Source organism: Amblyomma maculatum, chromosome 7 (genome assembly GCF_055883805.1).
Source record: "Amblyomma maculatum isolate TAMU_Amacu chromosome 7, ASM5588380v1, whole genome shotgun sequence".
In the NCBI taxonomy this organism is placed as follows: Eukaryota; Metazoa; Arthropoda; class Arachnida; order Ixodida; family Ixodidae; genus Amblyomma; species Amblyomma maculatum.
Window position 1 is genome coordinate 106,558,682 of NC_139350.1, and position 16,068 is coordinate 106,574,749.

The 16,068-nt window shown below is 47.4% G+C and overlaps 1 long non-coding RNA gene across 1 annotated transcript; it reads left to right on the forward strand.

The window, feature by feature from the left end:
• The first annotated feature begins 12,870 nt into the window (after window positions 1-12,870).
• Window positions 12,871-14,827, forward strand: LOC146184274 (uncharacterized). The gene is made up of 3 exons (XR_014708853.1): window positions 12,871-13,275; window positions 13,359-13,536; window positions 13,635-14,827. It is a non-coding gene; the product is annotated as an uncharacterized LOC146184274 (long non-coding RNA).
• Window positions 14,828-16,068: the final 1,241 nt, after the last annotated feature.

A 16,068-nucleotide genomic window follows, 5' to 3' on the forward strand; every position in this document is an offset into this window, starting at 1 on the left:
TTGATGTCTGGCTGAGATGAGTGTCTATCAGGCTTTGTTGTTGTTCTTGTTTTTGATGCTTGCTGTATATATACCGAGGTGTCAGAACAATAAACCTTCAGTTGTTAGTCAGCGCCTGTGTCTCGTCTGCCCTTCTCTGTCCATTGTGAAGTTTGCGCTGTTTTGCTCTGTGATGAACCAACTAGCTCGAGATGTTTTCTTCAACTTTATCGGAACCGTTTTGGAAAATCTTTCCATCGGTCAAGGTGTGAAAATTTCCAAGACGGTTAAGTTGCAGAACACTGTATATTATGAGTGCTTTTGCAGAGATTACATAGTCCATGCGGATTTATACTTCCCAAAGCAGTACGTGGGTTATTTAAAGCCCCTCTGGCTGTCATATTAACCGCAAACCACATTTCCGTTTTCGCGTTTGGTTTCCATCATAACGCTGCTTCTGCATCTCGACTAAAGCCCGTGACCTCGAGCTCAAGCTGATAAATACCGATTGAACCACATAGTAACTGCTGCAAGTTTCTGACAAAAATATATTTTGTCCATTTGTTTTAGGGATGCATGAAAATCAGTAGAAGGTCGCAGGGCAAAGTGCACTGGATCCGGATGAAAGCTCATAAAAGCTCACCGCCTCTTTTCTTGACCCCGTACGAAAGGTAAACTCACGGAGGCTTCGAAACGAATTTAAGGGCGTTTAGGATTGATAGGTTTCGAGGGCACTGGCAAAAGTAATTGGCGGTTAACATATAAACCTTAAAGGCACGTGACCTCTTCGGTTTACCGTGGGTTTGCTTAGGGTTATGTTATAGGTTAACTTTATGATGAGGTTGTTTAAATTCAGAGGTTACCATTTAACCATAAAAAATGAACAATTACATTCGTAGGTTCATAGCAGTTTACCGCGCAAATCTTAGGCACTTAATACAAGTATGCTTCAAACAGACAATCAGCACCTACCAGTTCACAAATTCAAGCATAAGTTCACGACAACTCGCGATCAACTACAGAGTGTACCATACCCGCCGCGGTTCAATTAGCGCGCGGTTAAAGCTTTATTTCAAAATATGTATAAATAACAGTTAATTTCACCTTCTGTTGCGCAATGTATAATTCTATCAGCAGGCTCAAATGATATAGTGTCAATATATATCATGCACGCGGTATAATTCAATGTTGCATAAAAATAGCTGTTTCAATGATACTGTTACGGGGACATGTACTTAATGTAACAGCACTGCGATGGGCTGAACTCGACGCTGAGACTTCAGTAGCCGTGCAGTGTCCACTCTGTCAGCGTCGTCCTCTTTCTCAACGCTTTGTCGTGCCCGTGTTCCTCGGTCGTCGTCTTTGTCAGTGAGCACATCACTTTGGTCCCGCGTTTCCAGGTAACACTACCCCCCTCGGCAAAAGGCAACGTCCCGGCGCGTATTAGGCGTGCGATGTGGAGGGGGAGTAATATAGCTTTAGGCGGGCGACATATGTACGATTTCGGAAGTGGGTGTAGCAGTCGGTGACTTTGGGTGGAGTGGTGAAATCTAATAGGTCACGTCGGTCACTGGGCGTAGTACACGGTAAGGACCTGTGTAGTGGGGCAGAAGTTTTTGACACAACCCCACACGACGGCACGGAAGCCAGAGCGACACCAGAGATCCGGAAGGATAGTGCACATCGCGGTGGTGAGCGTCGTAGCGGCGTTTTTGAGCTTCTTGAGAGATGGTGAGATTGTGACGAGCAATCTGGCGAGCAGCGTCGGCTCGGGCGATGGTATCGCGGGCATAGGTTGTGATGGGGCCAGCGGCGGGAAGCAAAGTGTCGAAGGGCAGTAAGCGGTCTCTTCCAAAGAGAAGATAGAATGGAGAGTACCCAGCAGTGTCATGACGCGAAGAGTTATATGCAAAGGTGACAAATGGCAGACCATATCCCAGTCGCGATGACTGTCAGATACGTACATTGCGAGCATGTCGGTGAGTGGGCGGTTAAGACGCTCCGTAAGGCCGTTCGTCTGAGGGTGATACGCAGTGGTGAACTTGTGCCGAACGGAGCAAGAACGAAGTATTTCCTCAACAACTCGGGAAAGAAACAGCGGCCACGGTCGGTACGTAGTTGACGGGGAGCACCATGGTGTAGTATGACGTCGTACAAAAGGAAGTCAGCAACGTCTGTGGCGCAGCTGGTTGGAATGGCGCGAGTGATCACGTACCGCGTGGCATAATCGGTGGCCACAGCGATTCATTTGTTTCCTGACAAGGACTCGGGGAAGGGCCCTAGGAGGTCAAGGCCAACACGAGAAAATGGCTCAGTCGGGATAGCAATCGGCTGCAGGTGTCCAGGTGGTAGCACAGGGGGTCTCTTCCGGCGTTGACAGAGGTCGCAAGCGGCTACATAACGTTGGACAGAGCGGTAGAGTCCAGGCCAGAAGAAACGCCGGCGCACGCGGTCGTATGAGCGTGAGAGGACAAGATGACCAGCTGTAGGGGCGTCGTGCATTTGTTCGAGAACGGCAGAGCGTAGGTGTTGGGGAACGACCAGCAAGTGCTCAGCGCCATCAGGTCGCATGTTGCGGCGGTATAGCGTATTCCCATGAAGGAAGAACAGGGCGAGGGAAGAGTCACGGCTGTGTGTGCGGAGGCGGTCGATAAGAGAACTGAGGGTTGGGTCCAACCGCTGTTCGTCGGCTATGTGGGAAAAATCCGATATAGAGAAGACACAGGGGTCCGACTCATGGTCAGTAGGGGAAGGGGGATCAACGGGATAACGGGACAGACAGTCTGCATCCTGGTGAAGCCGACCGGATTTGTATACAACGGAAAAGGTATACTCCTGCAAGCGCAGTGCCCAGCGGCCGAGGCGGCCAGCAGGACCCTTGAGGGAAGAGAGCCAATATAAGGCGTGGTGATCGGTAATTACAGTGAAGGGTCGGCCAAACAAGTAGGGTCTGAATTTTCCAACGGCCCAAACGAGAGCCAGGCACTCCCGTTCCGTAATAGAATAGTTCTGTTCTGCTGATGACAGGAGACGAGTGGCGTAGGCAATAACGCAATGTTGGCTGCGTTGTCGCTGTGCAAGAATGGCACCAATCCCGTGGCCACTGGCGTCGGTGCGAAGTTCCGTTGGGGCAGACGGGTTGAAATGGGCCAACTCAGGATTGGTTAGAATAGCGATGAGGGTGGAGAATGCGTTAGCCTGCTCTGGTCCCCATGAGAAAGGAACGCCTTTCTTCAGCAGATTGGTGAGAGGACGAGCAACAGCGGCAAAGTTTGGGACGAACCGGCTAAAATAAGAACACAGTCCTATAAATCTGCGGACATCACGGGGTGAATGGGGACATGGAAACGCACTGACAGCGCGAACTTTGTCGGGATCGGGTTGCACGCCGGTGGCATTCACCAAATGGCCAAGCACTTTAAGTTCGCGGCGACCAAAACTGCACTTCTTTGAGTTGAGTTGAAGTCCGGCACGGCGGAAAAGTGCCAAGATGGAAGAAAGGCGACCAAGATGGCTTTCGAACGAGGGCGAGAAGACAATCACGTCATCCAAGTAACATAGACAAGTCGTCCATTTGAAGCCGCGGAATAAGGAGTCCATCATTCGTTCAAACGTAGCAGGGGCGTTGCGAAGTCCAAAAGGCATAACCTTAAATTGGTAAAGTCCATCGGGTGTGACAAAAGCTGTCTTCTCGCGGTCTTGTTCGTCAACAGAGATCTGCAGTAGCCGCTACGATACGAATTTTCCACTTTTCTCCTTCTAAGCCGACTGCCTCATGGAACGTAGAGGGGAAACCTGACTTTGATATGCACAATGTTATTTAATGATATATTATAGCAGCACTGAATACGCAGCTGTGGAAAAGGGGATTCGAGGAACTTTATATATATTCTGGCATTTCATACCATATTTCTGCGTGTGAGGCTGACGTTGAAGAATTTAACACAATGTAGACCGCCACTGGTGTAGGAGCCGATCGATCCTCGTCATGTTGCGCGGGATTCTCAAAACGCAATCCCTTTGAATTTTCTCAAAAGAACCAAAGGTTACTTCTTGCACAAGGCTTGTGTTCGCAGGAAGTTACGTTCGACAGGCGAATCGTCCGGGCGATCGGCTCTTTGCGTGCCTTTCATTTTTATTTGGAAACTATCAGGACCACATTTGTGTTTTGGATAAAGACAGTCGGCCTCGGCATATTGATATATCAGGAATAAAGCTTTCCTAATCCCCGTGTTTTAACTGAGGCGGGCACATATTTGTCCCAAGTTGTTCCATTTATCCTCATATACCAGAGTTTCGTCTATCGAGAGTGCAGCATATATGTATATATGCGAACCGTTACAGCTCATTTGGTCCAAAAGCCACCTCGCTAACCCGGTTTTCGCGTGAGTATTGTCAAGTTCTGTCTGAAATATTCGGAATATGGTAATAAATATGGAGATGCGGTCCAGGTTCCCACCGGGATCAGTGACAGATGCTGCGCCTTTACTTTCCTATAACCAATTTACAATAATAACTGTGGTTGTCCACCGAAATAGAGAGAGGAATGAGAGGGCGTTGTATCCCGTCGAATGTTAAGGTGAAGCTTAGCGTCCCTCTAATTTTAACGCGGTAGCGTTAAGGAGCTTGTGTCGCAGAAAAGCCGGTGTCGTCGGCGTCGGCGGCGCTGGCCGTGAGCGATAAATCCAGGCATGCACTTCATAAATAAAATGCAACTTCCAAGATGGGCTGGGTGGGAATCGAGCCAGGGTCTCCGGAGTGTGAGACGGAGACGCTACCACTCAGCCACGAGTTCGATGCTTGAAAGCGGTACAAAAGCGCTTCTAGTGAATGTGGTGTTGCCTTAGAAACGTGCCGTAGAACGTTATACTGCGGTGTATATCGGTAATTATGAGCATATGTTACTTACAGAAGTCGCAGTTACACGAGTAGCGAAGTACGTTTCCGCTACATTTCTTCTGCGCTCTGCGCACATGCAGAGCCATCTTGCGGTAAACACAGAACCCCTCCTCGCAATGTGCGGCGCTGCCCCGACACGTGGCGCGCCATTCGCCCCTGACGTTTCGCCGTGCACCCTCACGGGTTGTAGAATCAAGCATCTTTCCTTTCTTTAGATCACTATCTTCGCTCACCCGCTTCTCCCCTTCGGGCCGCGCGGGTACCGGTGCGAGGATGCCCAGGAGGCACCAATTGACGAATTCAGAGTGGATGCCAATGCGGATGATGCTGATACGGGTGCTGTTCACACTACCGCAATCATAGCGTGATGACAGTGCTCTTGAAGACAACGAACGACATTCATCCAGGTGTGTCATGCCAGAAGAGCGATTTGAAGGAGTCCAAAATGACTTACACTACGATGAGTGAAAATGCCAGTTTGGTGTGTGTGTATGTGTGTGCTGACTGACCGACATACTCAGTGCGTGTGAACGCTAAAGGAACACGGGAGCAAGAAACGTTGTAGTGTGCACAACACAGTGCGATAATGTAGATTGTGAGAAGCATTTGTTTGAACAAATAATTAGAAAAAAGTTGTACAGTGCACTTAGAAGTGTTGAGTATGAAAACTATGTCTGTGTGACTCAAGAGCATACCGAGCGAATGAGTGGGCGGTGCGAACGAGGTGCAATAACGCTATCGCGTTCCACTCTTGAAGGCGAAGCTTAAGCGTCCTCCAAATTTTTATTTCCTTCTTTCAATTATTATTAACTATTCCATCGTACCACTAGTCGTGGAACAATTTACTCTGTGCGACTGCAGACGTGCGTAAGTGCGTGCGTGCGTGCATGCATCACACACGGCTTCGTGCCGATGTCGGGATAGACTATTAACTCAATAATCTCGGACATCTTGTTCATCCTAAAGTTATAGCTAATTAACATATGCGCGAAACTTCTGATAAAGCCTAGTGCACACAGGTGCCAACTTTCCCACATCTGTGTTCCTTGATTGTTTATTGATTCAGCCTCCCAATGATACGACCCTGCATGGCTTAGCACGCGTATTCTTGTGTATTCCTCTTGCAAAGTCAATCTACTTTGATTATATTTTCACTATAGCTTGGTGGTGGCGCCTATTTGGGTTCCGCCTTGTCTTCATTCTGCCCTTTGTTGTGCACTATTGGGTATCCGAGTTAGTGGATCACATAGGTTACGTTGGACGGCCTTAACTTTTATACTGGCTTGTAAGTAGAAGGCAGATGTTTGTAGTGCATGGTCAGGGGAAAGACAGGCGCATGTGTTCTCATAGAGGAGATGTTTGTAGACGGAGCATGGATAGCCATAGCAGTATCTAATCTCTGCGAAGCGCTCTGCTATTCTGCGCCCCTAGACATATATGCCAAAGGTATGCGAAGTGGGAGACGCCTGTTGCACCCAATCTCCCGAATGCTGTAAGAGACTTTTGGTGGCGCACTGAGTGTGGCGTATTCGATCCCCACCAAATTAAGACAGGCTTTAAAGCTGGCATATTGATCCGCACTGTATCGACTTTGGTCAGGTCGAGTCTCACACACGTGTCCTTAGACTGCGTCGCAGCTTGGACATTCCGCTGCCTAGCGCCGTGAGCTCTTTCGTCGCACAGTGGAAGGCTGCGCGAAGCGTTTGAACAACGTGTAGTGAAGTCCGTGGGATTGATCATTTGACAGAATAGGAACGCGGTCGATCGTATTCTTTCGGTGACCCCGTTGTGTACTGTTCCCCGTGCTAGTGCGTCTCACCTAGATATAGCCAGCTGTTAGCTCTTGGAGAGCAAAGCTTTATCCGGCGGTTGTTGACGCGGCACATCCACCTCAGGAAGGTCAAGAAGCGGGTGAGGAGAGGGGGGTAGTTTCCGGTCCATTGTAGAATCGAACTGCTCGCTGCGAAAATGCGCACCTCCGACTTCCGAAAAAAAAAGACCCGCCCGTCCCACCCCGGCAGGTCGTAAAAGAGGATGAGTTGGCCACACGCAAAGAAACAAAACCAAATGACAAGGACGCTGGCCCGTTTTCTCGCGGCTTTTAGCTTTACCAGAATGTTTTGAGAAAAAAAGTATGCGATTAATAACCTGGACAATAATCATTTTCCTTCGTTTTTTTTCTTCATGTATTTGATCATAAGACAACTTTGTTCGAAAAGAGCTCCTTCAAAAATAGTATACAAATACCACAAAACTGCATGCTCTCTTCAAAGTCGGCGTGTACACATCTCTTCTCTCGCCCAGTCAGGAATTCGCTCGCCACCAACTTTTGAGCTGCGGGGGTGACACAGGTGCCCCGCCCTCCCAACATTTCCCCCTCTTTTCCGCCCTTCCTTCGAAACATCCGAGCGCGCGGTCGGTTTGTTTCGTCCGGGTCTCCCTCCGTGTACGCATTTCTTCTTCAGCTGCGAAGTCGTGTTTTTAGAATTTGTCTCTTTACTTGCCTGACGGAGCGTTCGTCGCGGCCAAGGCTTGCCAATGCCCTACGCATAATGTCTGCCCCCGTGTGCTTTTTCTCTTCTGTCAGCTTCTTTTATTTTACACAATAGCCTTTTCCTCCCTTACAATGCGAAGTTGTGTCTACTCAAGTGCCCTGCCATATAGCGGACGAATTTCAGTGAGTGATACGGGCTAAATGGGGGTGTACGGGAGCTTGTGCGCCAAAATAACTCATGTTACATCACCTACTGCTGCGCTTCGTAACAAGCAAACAGTATAATGACATGATCTACACATGAAATCGCGGTCACCTTGTGGCTTGCTGTTTATCAGAACTCGGTAAATAACTTTACTACCAGCTATAGGGTTCACTAAAAATGTGAGCGACAAGTTAAACAATACTATTAATTAATGTAACAAAACATTTACACTAAATAGCATGTATCATTTTGTTCCATACTAATCGAAAATTACAATAACATCGCGAAAAACCAAAACCAAGTAACAGGCAAATTTAAAAAAAGTAGCAGTCGTGCTCTTCATAACTTTTCAATGTACCGCCTCAACAGTCGGGCCGACGCATTGCCGCACTCTTGCCATTAACTTGGCGCCGTGCGCTGCATTTAGTCTGCCCGAAAAGTCGGGCCAAAGCCCGCTGCGAACTACTTGCCGAAATGGCTGGCGGCCACCTCCGGGCCGACCGCTTGCCGTGGTTTACTAGCCGACTAAGGCCTCGTTCTCACATCCGGTGCTCCTCTCCGTCGCGGCGGCACCGGCGGGGGACACCGGACGACGGATGGAGCGGCGCGATGTTCAAACATGTTCAAAGGGCCGCCGGACGCCGTCAAACCTGTTCGGGCGGGGCTTCGGCGCTCCCACGTGACTCTACGTCAGAGCGTTTTTTTTTCTCCTGCAAGAAAAAAAAATACGGAGGGCCGCTGCCCTCTCTGCAGCGGTGGAAGTCGTGTACTCCGCGTCTGTACGGGGAAAAAAAAAGAAACGTGCTGCCTCACGTGCTCTAGCAGCAGTTTGGAGCTAGAAAACGTTTTCATCTCCGCTTTGGTAACGGTACAAACACCACGCGTACTGCGCCAAAACAAACGAGTATAATTATAGCAAGCATATACTAAACAGCAGAAAGTTATGCTCACTCCAATAAAATTATTCTTCGCAATCAGCACAATCACAGAAAACGTATTGAACTATTCTATCAATAAAAGAATTGTTCGCGACAACATGGCGAGATGGTTTTGATACAAGCATTAAAAAATCAAGTTAGAATGGCGCCGACTGAAATAATATTTCACGCAAATCTGCCGGAAGTCGAGGTTAGCTGTGACGTCCTGCATATTGCAAAATTAGATAAAATCGGCATTTTTTGTTAGCCTCTTGTGCTTTGGTGCTTCAGTAGCTGTACGAAACTCCACGCAACTCAAGACTGCTATCAATATAAGCATTGTTCACAAGCAATGAAACGTTCCTGTCGATACCATTATTCGTGATATTAAGGTAGCGCTTAATATTTCGCTATCACCTGCAAGTGCAAGCAATGCGGCTTCAAAAGCGGTGGCTTCCTCTTGAAACGCAGTTTCGTCACAGCGTTTTTTTAAAGGGTTCTCTGTCTTGCGGGAAGATTGCGACCTTTTCTTACGTTTCTTTTCCCCATTGATATGCTTTTTCTTTACTTGCTTTCTTAGACATCCTCCCCTTGACGAAGTTTTCTTGTCGCGCCATTTACCCGCTGTTTGCATTTTTTTTCTCTCTTTTCTTTGTTCAGTTTTCTCCTCTACTCCTTTCCTCACCTCGCCCATTACCTCTTCCTTTCCCTTCTTCACCTGTGCGGCAGTCGTTTTGACTTCTTTACTGCCTCGAACCTTGTTTGCCACTCCGTACTTGTTTTTGATTCTCGTTGTCTATATAATGGCTCTTAGCTCAACTTGTGAGCCACATACTTTACACGATTTCAAATTGTCAAGAACCTGTTCTGCGTTTGGATCGACTTAGGTTGGCGAGAAAAACTACCAGATTAACTATTTGCAACGAGGTACCATTTGCGTAGCTCCAAAATGAAAGGGAGCGAAATTCCAAATCTACTACTTGAAAATAGTGTTACCTCAGCATCTCAGATAAAAAAAATTACCCGTCTCTTATATTCCGCTTTAGTGTCGCGACTTCTCGCAGCAGTTCAGAGTTGGAACGCTTTCTTATGTCATCCTCAGTACAAACACCGCACGTACTACGGAACAACAAATGGCCGGATATATATGAAGCCAGTATCCAAGCTCAGTATAAATGCGCACATCTATAATATTATTCATGGCAGTCAGCGAAATCGAAGAAATCTATAGAACATATATAATAACTCTGTCATCAATAAAGGAATGGGTCGCCAGAACTTGCAAAATTTCTTTTGATACACCCATTCAAACATACAACTGAAATATCGTTAAGTTTTGCAGGAGGTCATGTTTAGCTGCGACACCCGGTGCATTGAAAAAAGAAAAAAGAAAGGGCATCTGTTGTCTCGTTATCAGCGCGCGCTTCGCGGGGCACCAAACAGGAGGGCAACCCCCGCTTTTCTCTCCCTCTCTCTGTGTTCGCGCACCGCCGCGGCCGCTCCGCCAGCGCTCGCTCGGTCGCGACACGCAAGCCGTGACGTAGAGTCACGTGAGAGAAGCGAACGCGCTCACTGGTGCGTCTTTCGTGGGACGGCACGGCGCCAGCCACCCGATTTCGGGGAGTACTGGCACCATTAACTCCCCTTCTCGGGCGAGCGCCGGCGCGACGGAGGAGAGAAAAACCGGCTGTGAGAATGAGGCCTAAGTAGGCTGCCGACCATTTTCCGAACGTCGGCCACAGGTAAATGGTCGGCCAAGGATGCTTGGGAATCGATCGCGGAGAACTTTGGATCTGCACTCATGCGTCTCTCCGAGAGAACAAAAAGAGCATTCTTACCGGCCTTCATGTACATATTAACCTGTGAATGACCTTGCTACGTCTGTAAGATGGGACAGCCGTCAAACGTCTTTTTTATCGAGCAGGCGAAACCAAGTTGGCAGCGCACTATGTGAACATGCTACAAATAACTAGAAGATTGAGTTCTTAATATGAAATTCTATGACTTAAGTTGCCGGTAAAGTGAGTTCGAAATGTGATTTCTAGTTTCCTATATATAGTTGCCGATAATATTGTTTTTTAGAGTGAAAGTGCTCGAAGCAGCAGAAAGCCAGTCAAAAGATGAAAAACGCACTTCCAGTCATTCATATTGTCCTCCTGGCATGCGCTAGGAAGAGGCCCGTAAGTTGAACAGTGTTGACTATTAGTCTTTCTTCTACATTGTTCTTTATAGTTTTTATTTAACTTATTCACTCACGGCAGTCGCCTACGTACCGTAGCCGCGCGCTGTTGAGGCCACGGAGAAAGAAGTCAATGCAGCGCTCTTCGCCAGGTAATTCCAGCAGTAATCGGCTGATAACGTGCTGAAATACTCTCCAGGCATAAGCCAAACTATTTCTACGCACAAGCGAAGCTTACGCTGTGGATTATTCGCACGCGCGAACTGGTTCCGAAGGCGGCGTCGCTTTGTGCAGTGTAGGCACGCTGCGTTTTTGCCAACACCCTATGTCGCTGCCGATCGCAGCGCCACCTTTGTTTACAAACATGACGTTTGTGGACGGCATGAAACAAACCGGCAAAGTGTCAATTTCTGAAGCAGGAGGCGAAATACCTGGGTCACATTTCCTCTACTCCCAAGCGGTAAGCCTATGGTCGGCCCGCGCTCGGCCCTTGCCAATATGGCAGACTAAAACTCATCGGGCCGACCCAAGGATATGGTGGCTAGAAGGGAGAGGTGGAGCCAGCGCCGGCGTATCCGCCGAGAAAGTGCGATCCTCTGGTTCATGCGCTGCCGCGAAGGCCGCGGTGGCGCTGCGGTCAGCTTGGCGATGCAGTCACGCGATCGCGCGCGTGTGCAGGTTCGAGCGCGGTGTATGGACGGTGCGGCAGCGTTCCTGTTTGTTCGCGGCTGTCAGCGTGATCTCTCGTTTATGGCAAGATATGTTGCGCTGCTTACATGTTAATGTGAGTGCCTAACTTCGTCGAGCAGATGAACTCCAGCGCAAAAAAAAGAAGAAAAAAATCGCAGTATCTCCCTCTCAAGCAAAATGATCGTTTTATGTTCTTACCAGGCAGCACTTCTATGTTAAGGCCCAGAACTGTAAGCGCAACACTAAGCAGGGAAGAATGAAAGTGCTGAAACTTAGGAGGGTGCTCTAAGTTGCATATTTGTTCAAGGTCGAATGTAATATTTTTTTATTTAGTGGGAAGTGATATCCTTGCCTCATTTCTTAGTGCCAAGCGATGGATGCAGTGTTGGTAATTGTTTAATGTTTTTTCTTTAATTACACAGAAGCATGTGTAAATGTATCTGTAATTTTGAATTACCCTGAATGTTATGATGTGCAGTACATTGCTATTACTACGATGTGCAATAAATTTTTGCTATGCTTTGTTTTGCTTGTTTGGATCCCCAATCACATTTTTTAGGAGTAATGCTGATGCTTCGTATTCTTGAAACTAAAGGAGGAGGAAAACATCGACCAAAGAACAGCTAACCTTTTTTCTTTAATTTATTACCCCTTTTAATTTTCTTACATATTATTTTATGCCCTGGGGCAGACAACGTTGTGGAAAAAAAAATGCGACCGCACGGAGCCGAAACATCCTTCCATCCTCATTCTCTTGAAAGAGTGCGTTGGTGGGCGAGTCGGTCAGACATATCTTCAAGATATACTGCGCGCACACAAAACAAGGAGAGAAAGGTACACAACAAGCGCAACACCTGCGCTTGTTGTGTACCTTTCTCGTCCTTGTTTTGTGTGTGCGCAGTATACCTTGAAGACTCATTCTCTTGGTCTGTCTTCTACTTTCGACATGCACTATCTCGATCCGACGGGACTCATTCAAGACCCTTCAATTCCTGGAACTGAAAGGATAGATACGCCCTTATTCTACGCACCAGAAGTATTGGAGTACCAACCGATCGATTTTAATTGTTTTGCTTGTTGGGTTTCATGTGCCAAAATTACTCGGGCTGTGAGAGACACCGTAGTGGAGGACTCCGAAATTTCGACCACCTGGAGTTCTTTAACTTGTACTAACATCGCACAGCACACGAGCGCCTTGCTTTTCGCCTCTAGTGAAAAGCGGTCGCCGCGGCCGGGATGCGATCCCTCATCCTTGGGCACAACAGTCGAACGCCCTAACCATTGCACCACCACGGCTTAAAATTGAATTCTGTCAGCCGTAATCAGGTTCGACTAGAGTTTAATGAGCTAAATCATTACCTGCAACAACATCACTGAAAGGCCGACGCGTTGCACGCACGGCGGGCATACGTATGTTCAAGTACCGTGGCTGAAGGCGAGCGGCGCGTACCATGCATCGCACTGCGGCCAACAGCGCCACCTACACTCGGCTTGAAATGGAGGAGCGGCTTCCGTGCGCCGTTGGCGTCACCTCAGAAGCGTTTAGGGGTAGATCGGCTGGAAACGCTGATTGGTGGACACGCCGCGGCCTGGCGTGACGTTTTTTGCGTCGGGCTCAATGCTTAACCGGACGTGACGTAGTCAAAAACTGGGTTTGCTTGTTTTTTTTCGTCCCTAGACGCTCTAGGGAATCGCTAGGAGCCCCCGCTCTGGCAACGCGCGCGATTCCGGCATTCGGTTCGTGGATCTCGCTGCTGCATGACACCGGCGCGTTCGGTCACCGAGGTGCTCGACGATGGCGGGCCTGCGCGTTTACGTCAATGCGCTTTCGGCACGCCGATCCGTGCTGTACGTTGGGCGGAATGACGTTGATAATGGCGACGACCTGCGGGAGATCGCAAGCACCGTCAAGGTAAGTATAAATTGCGCAAAATTGTCTCTCATTTTGCTTATTTATAAGTGCTGTGTCACTTGTCTCTCCTCACGTGCTTCCAGGACCTCGTGCAGCAGCAGCTCGTGGCATGGACGCTCTTCGTGTTCAAAAAAAAAAAAAAAAAAAATCGGCCACGGCTATGGAGACCTCCACGAAAACATCCGCCGTCGGCAACTAAGCGCTGCCTGACTGCTATGCTGAGGCGCACGTCTGCCGTGCGCATTCTCAACCCTGATTGAGGTACAAGAACGCAGATTTCTTTGTCGAAGGTTTTGTAATATGTTGCGCATTCATCAAATCGCTATGTTCATAATGCAACTTTTTCTACTCTTTTACAGCACCGTTTCCTGTATGCTGCGAAGAGGCCGAGGATTTTCTTTGTACGCAGCAGCCCATGTCAGGGATCGCGGCATCGATCAGCTCTCCAAGATCATCGCCGCAACCCTCGTAAATGTCTACAGTAGAAGCATCGCGACAGCATCCAGGGCAGCATATAACCATGGCACTGTGTACGACGTAGTGCACCGCTGTTGACGGTGCACGGCAAAGGGCCACGGACGAGTGCAGGGCGTTGTGTTCGCCACGCCGTCACGTCGCTGCGCATCCAAACGGCCCTTTTCAGGGCCGCCCCAATGTTTCCTGGCAGACCGCAGACCTGCACCTCCCGTACTCCTCTTCCCTCTCTACGTTGCACGTGGCTTCGTATCAATCGTCGCGGCCACCAAAATAACTTGCGCGCTAGGCCTCTTTACCAGGCTATACGTAAATACACGCATGCTTAATCGTGTCAAATTTGATTTAATAAAGTGCTACAGTGCTTATTACCTGCTTCCCTCACGCATTCTTCCGAGTCTTCGTGCAGCAGCTGCAGAACACGTGGCAAGCGTCACTCTACTGCCGCGACGAACGCTAAGCCCACACAACAGGCTTAACAGCTAGAGTATTCTGCGGCTTTGTTCAGCGATGTTAATGGAAGTATCGACATTTTATATAACAACTGCATAATCGTCTTGAATATTGCTTCATAAAGTACTGTACTGCTTAATTCTCACTTACCTCGTGCATTCCACAGCTGCTGCAGCTAGCACTTGGCCAGCGTCGTTCTCTCCAGTGCTGCAGAGACGACAAACTAGGCCTCGCGATAGGCTACAATATACACCGCGGCTTTGTGCCGCTGTGTATTTTTTTTTTATAAATGCATCACATTTCGAAGGTTATAGTCGCCATCCAAGGATCACTTAACTCGAGAGCACGGGAAAAGGCAGAAGTGTACGCACCTGGATTCGATGCCATGTACAACGCCGTTTTTTTTTTTTTTTTTTTTTTCACGAAAGCATCCTACGCGCTAGGCGTCCTAGACAAGGTTCAAGTGCAGTGTGCCTTTGTATAGTAACCATGTATGGGGTGAGCAGTTGCCATGTTTTCAGTTCACTTTTGTTGGCTGTTTCTTAAATAAAAATGGTCTCTGTGTCTGTCACTGTGTCTAAAGAGCTGCTCTAGCCGAACCACGTACGTAGCGATGGATTGCACCGCGGCAAGTTTAACTAAACAGTTGATCCCAAATCAAAATCGGAAATGACCATTTCCAACTGGATATTGGCCCCCAGTCAACAATTTGGAGTCCAATTCAATGGCAACAGTTCAGCTCTGTGCCAACATTTCGTACAATTAAGGGAGTCGAAATTATGGAAATGGCATGCATTTGTGAACATCAAACATGCTTCACATCCAATTAACATGTCATGCAATGCTAATATAAAAGCTCAATATTCTATCGGGGAACTCTATGAAATCTGCTAGAGCATGGAGCACACGTTTGTAGAGATATTTTTTTTAATTACCAGCACTCGCAAAGGTATTGGAAATAATTGAATCAAGTCCCATTCAAGGAATCAGATGAACAGTAACAAATCATCCTTTATATATTTTGTTTAGTACCTCAATGAAGAGTATTAGGCACACTTTTGCTGAATTTTTACATAAATGACATAATTCATATTGACAACAGTGCTCAGCTCATCATGTATGCTGATAATAGTGTGTTTATTACTGGCTTTGATCTCAATGAGACTGTTTTACATTGAAATTATTTACTTGAAAAATCGTTTGCCTGGTCCAATTTCATGAAGAAATAAACACAGAAAAACTATTTTATTTTGAGTATGAAATAAGAAAATGATGTAAGAGATGGCTACCGATCTATAATAAAAATATTGACCTTGTAGAAACTCGCATAAGTCTTGTGTGATTTTTTTTCATTTGAGATAGGAAATTCATATAAACAACACTGCAAAAAAAAAAAAAAGATTTCTTCAATGAGTGAGCTTTACCTTGATGTGGTACTGTCCTTGCCTTTAATTATGCAAGTCCCCACAGATAAGGTATTGCAGTTTTATGTGGGCAAGCACCACAAGAGCATATATCAATAAAATGATAATTCTCAGTAAATTAAATGTGTGTTTCTTACATAACAGATATTGACTGCCGGTTTACGACATGACACCTCCGTGCAGAATACAGTATAATTATCTTTAACTATGAATGCCACTTGTTGCATGTTTCCTATTTTTCTTGGCGGGACAATAAAAGCTTTCTTTGCTCGATGGCACTGCTGCAATTTAGAGCCACTCCGTTTTTAACTCAAAACTCCAACCTCTGGTTTCTCCCGCACTTTCACACTTGGTGCAACCTGCAATCAATAAAACACAATCTAATGGTCTCACTGAATGAACTTAAACAGGTATTCCTGAAATTGTGAAAACAGCTATGAAT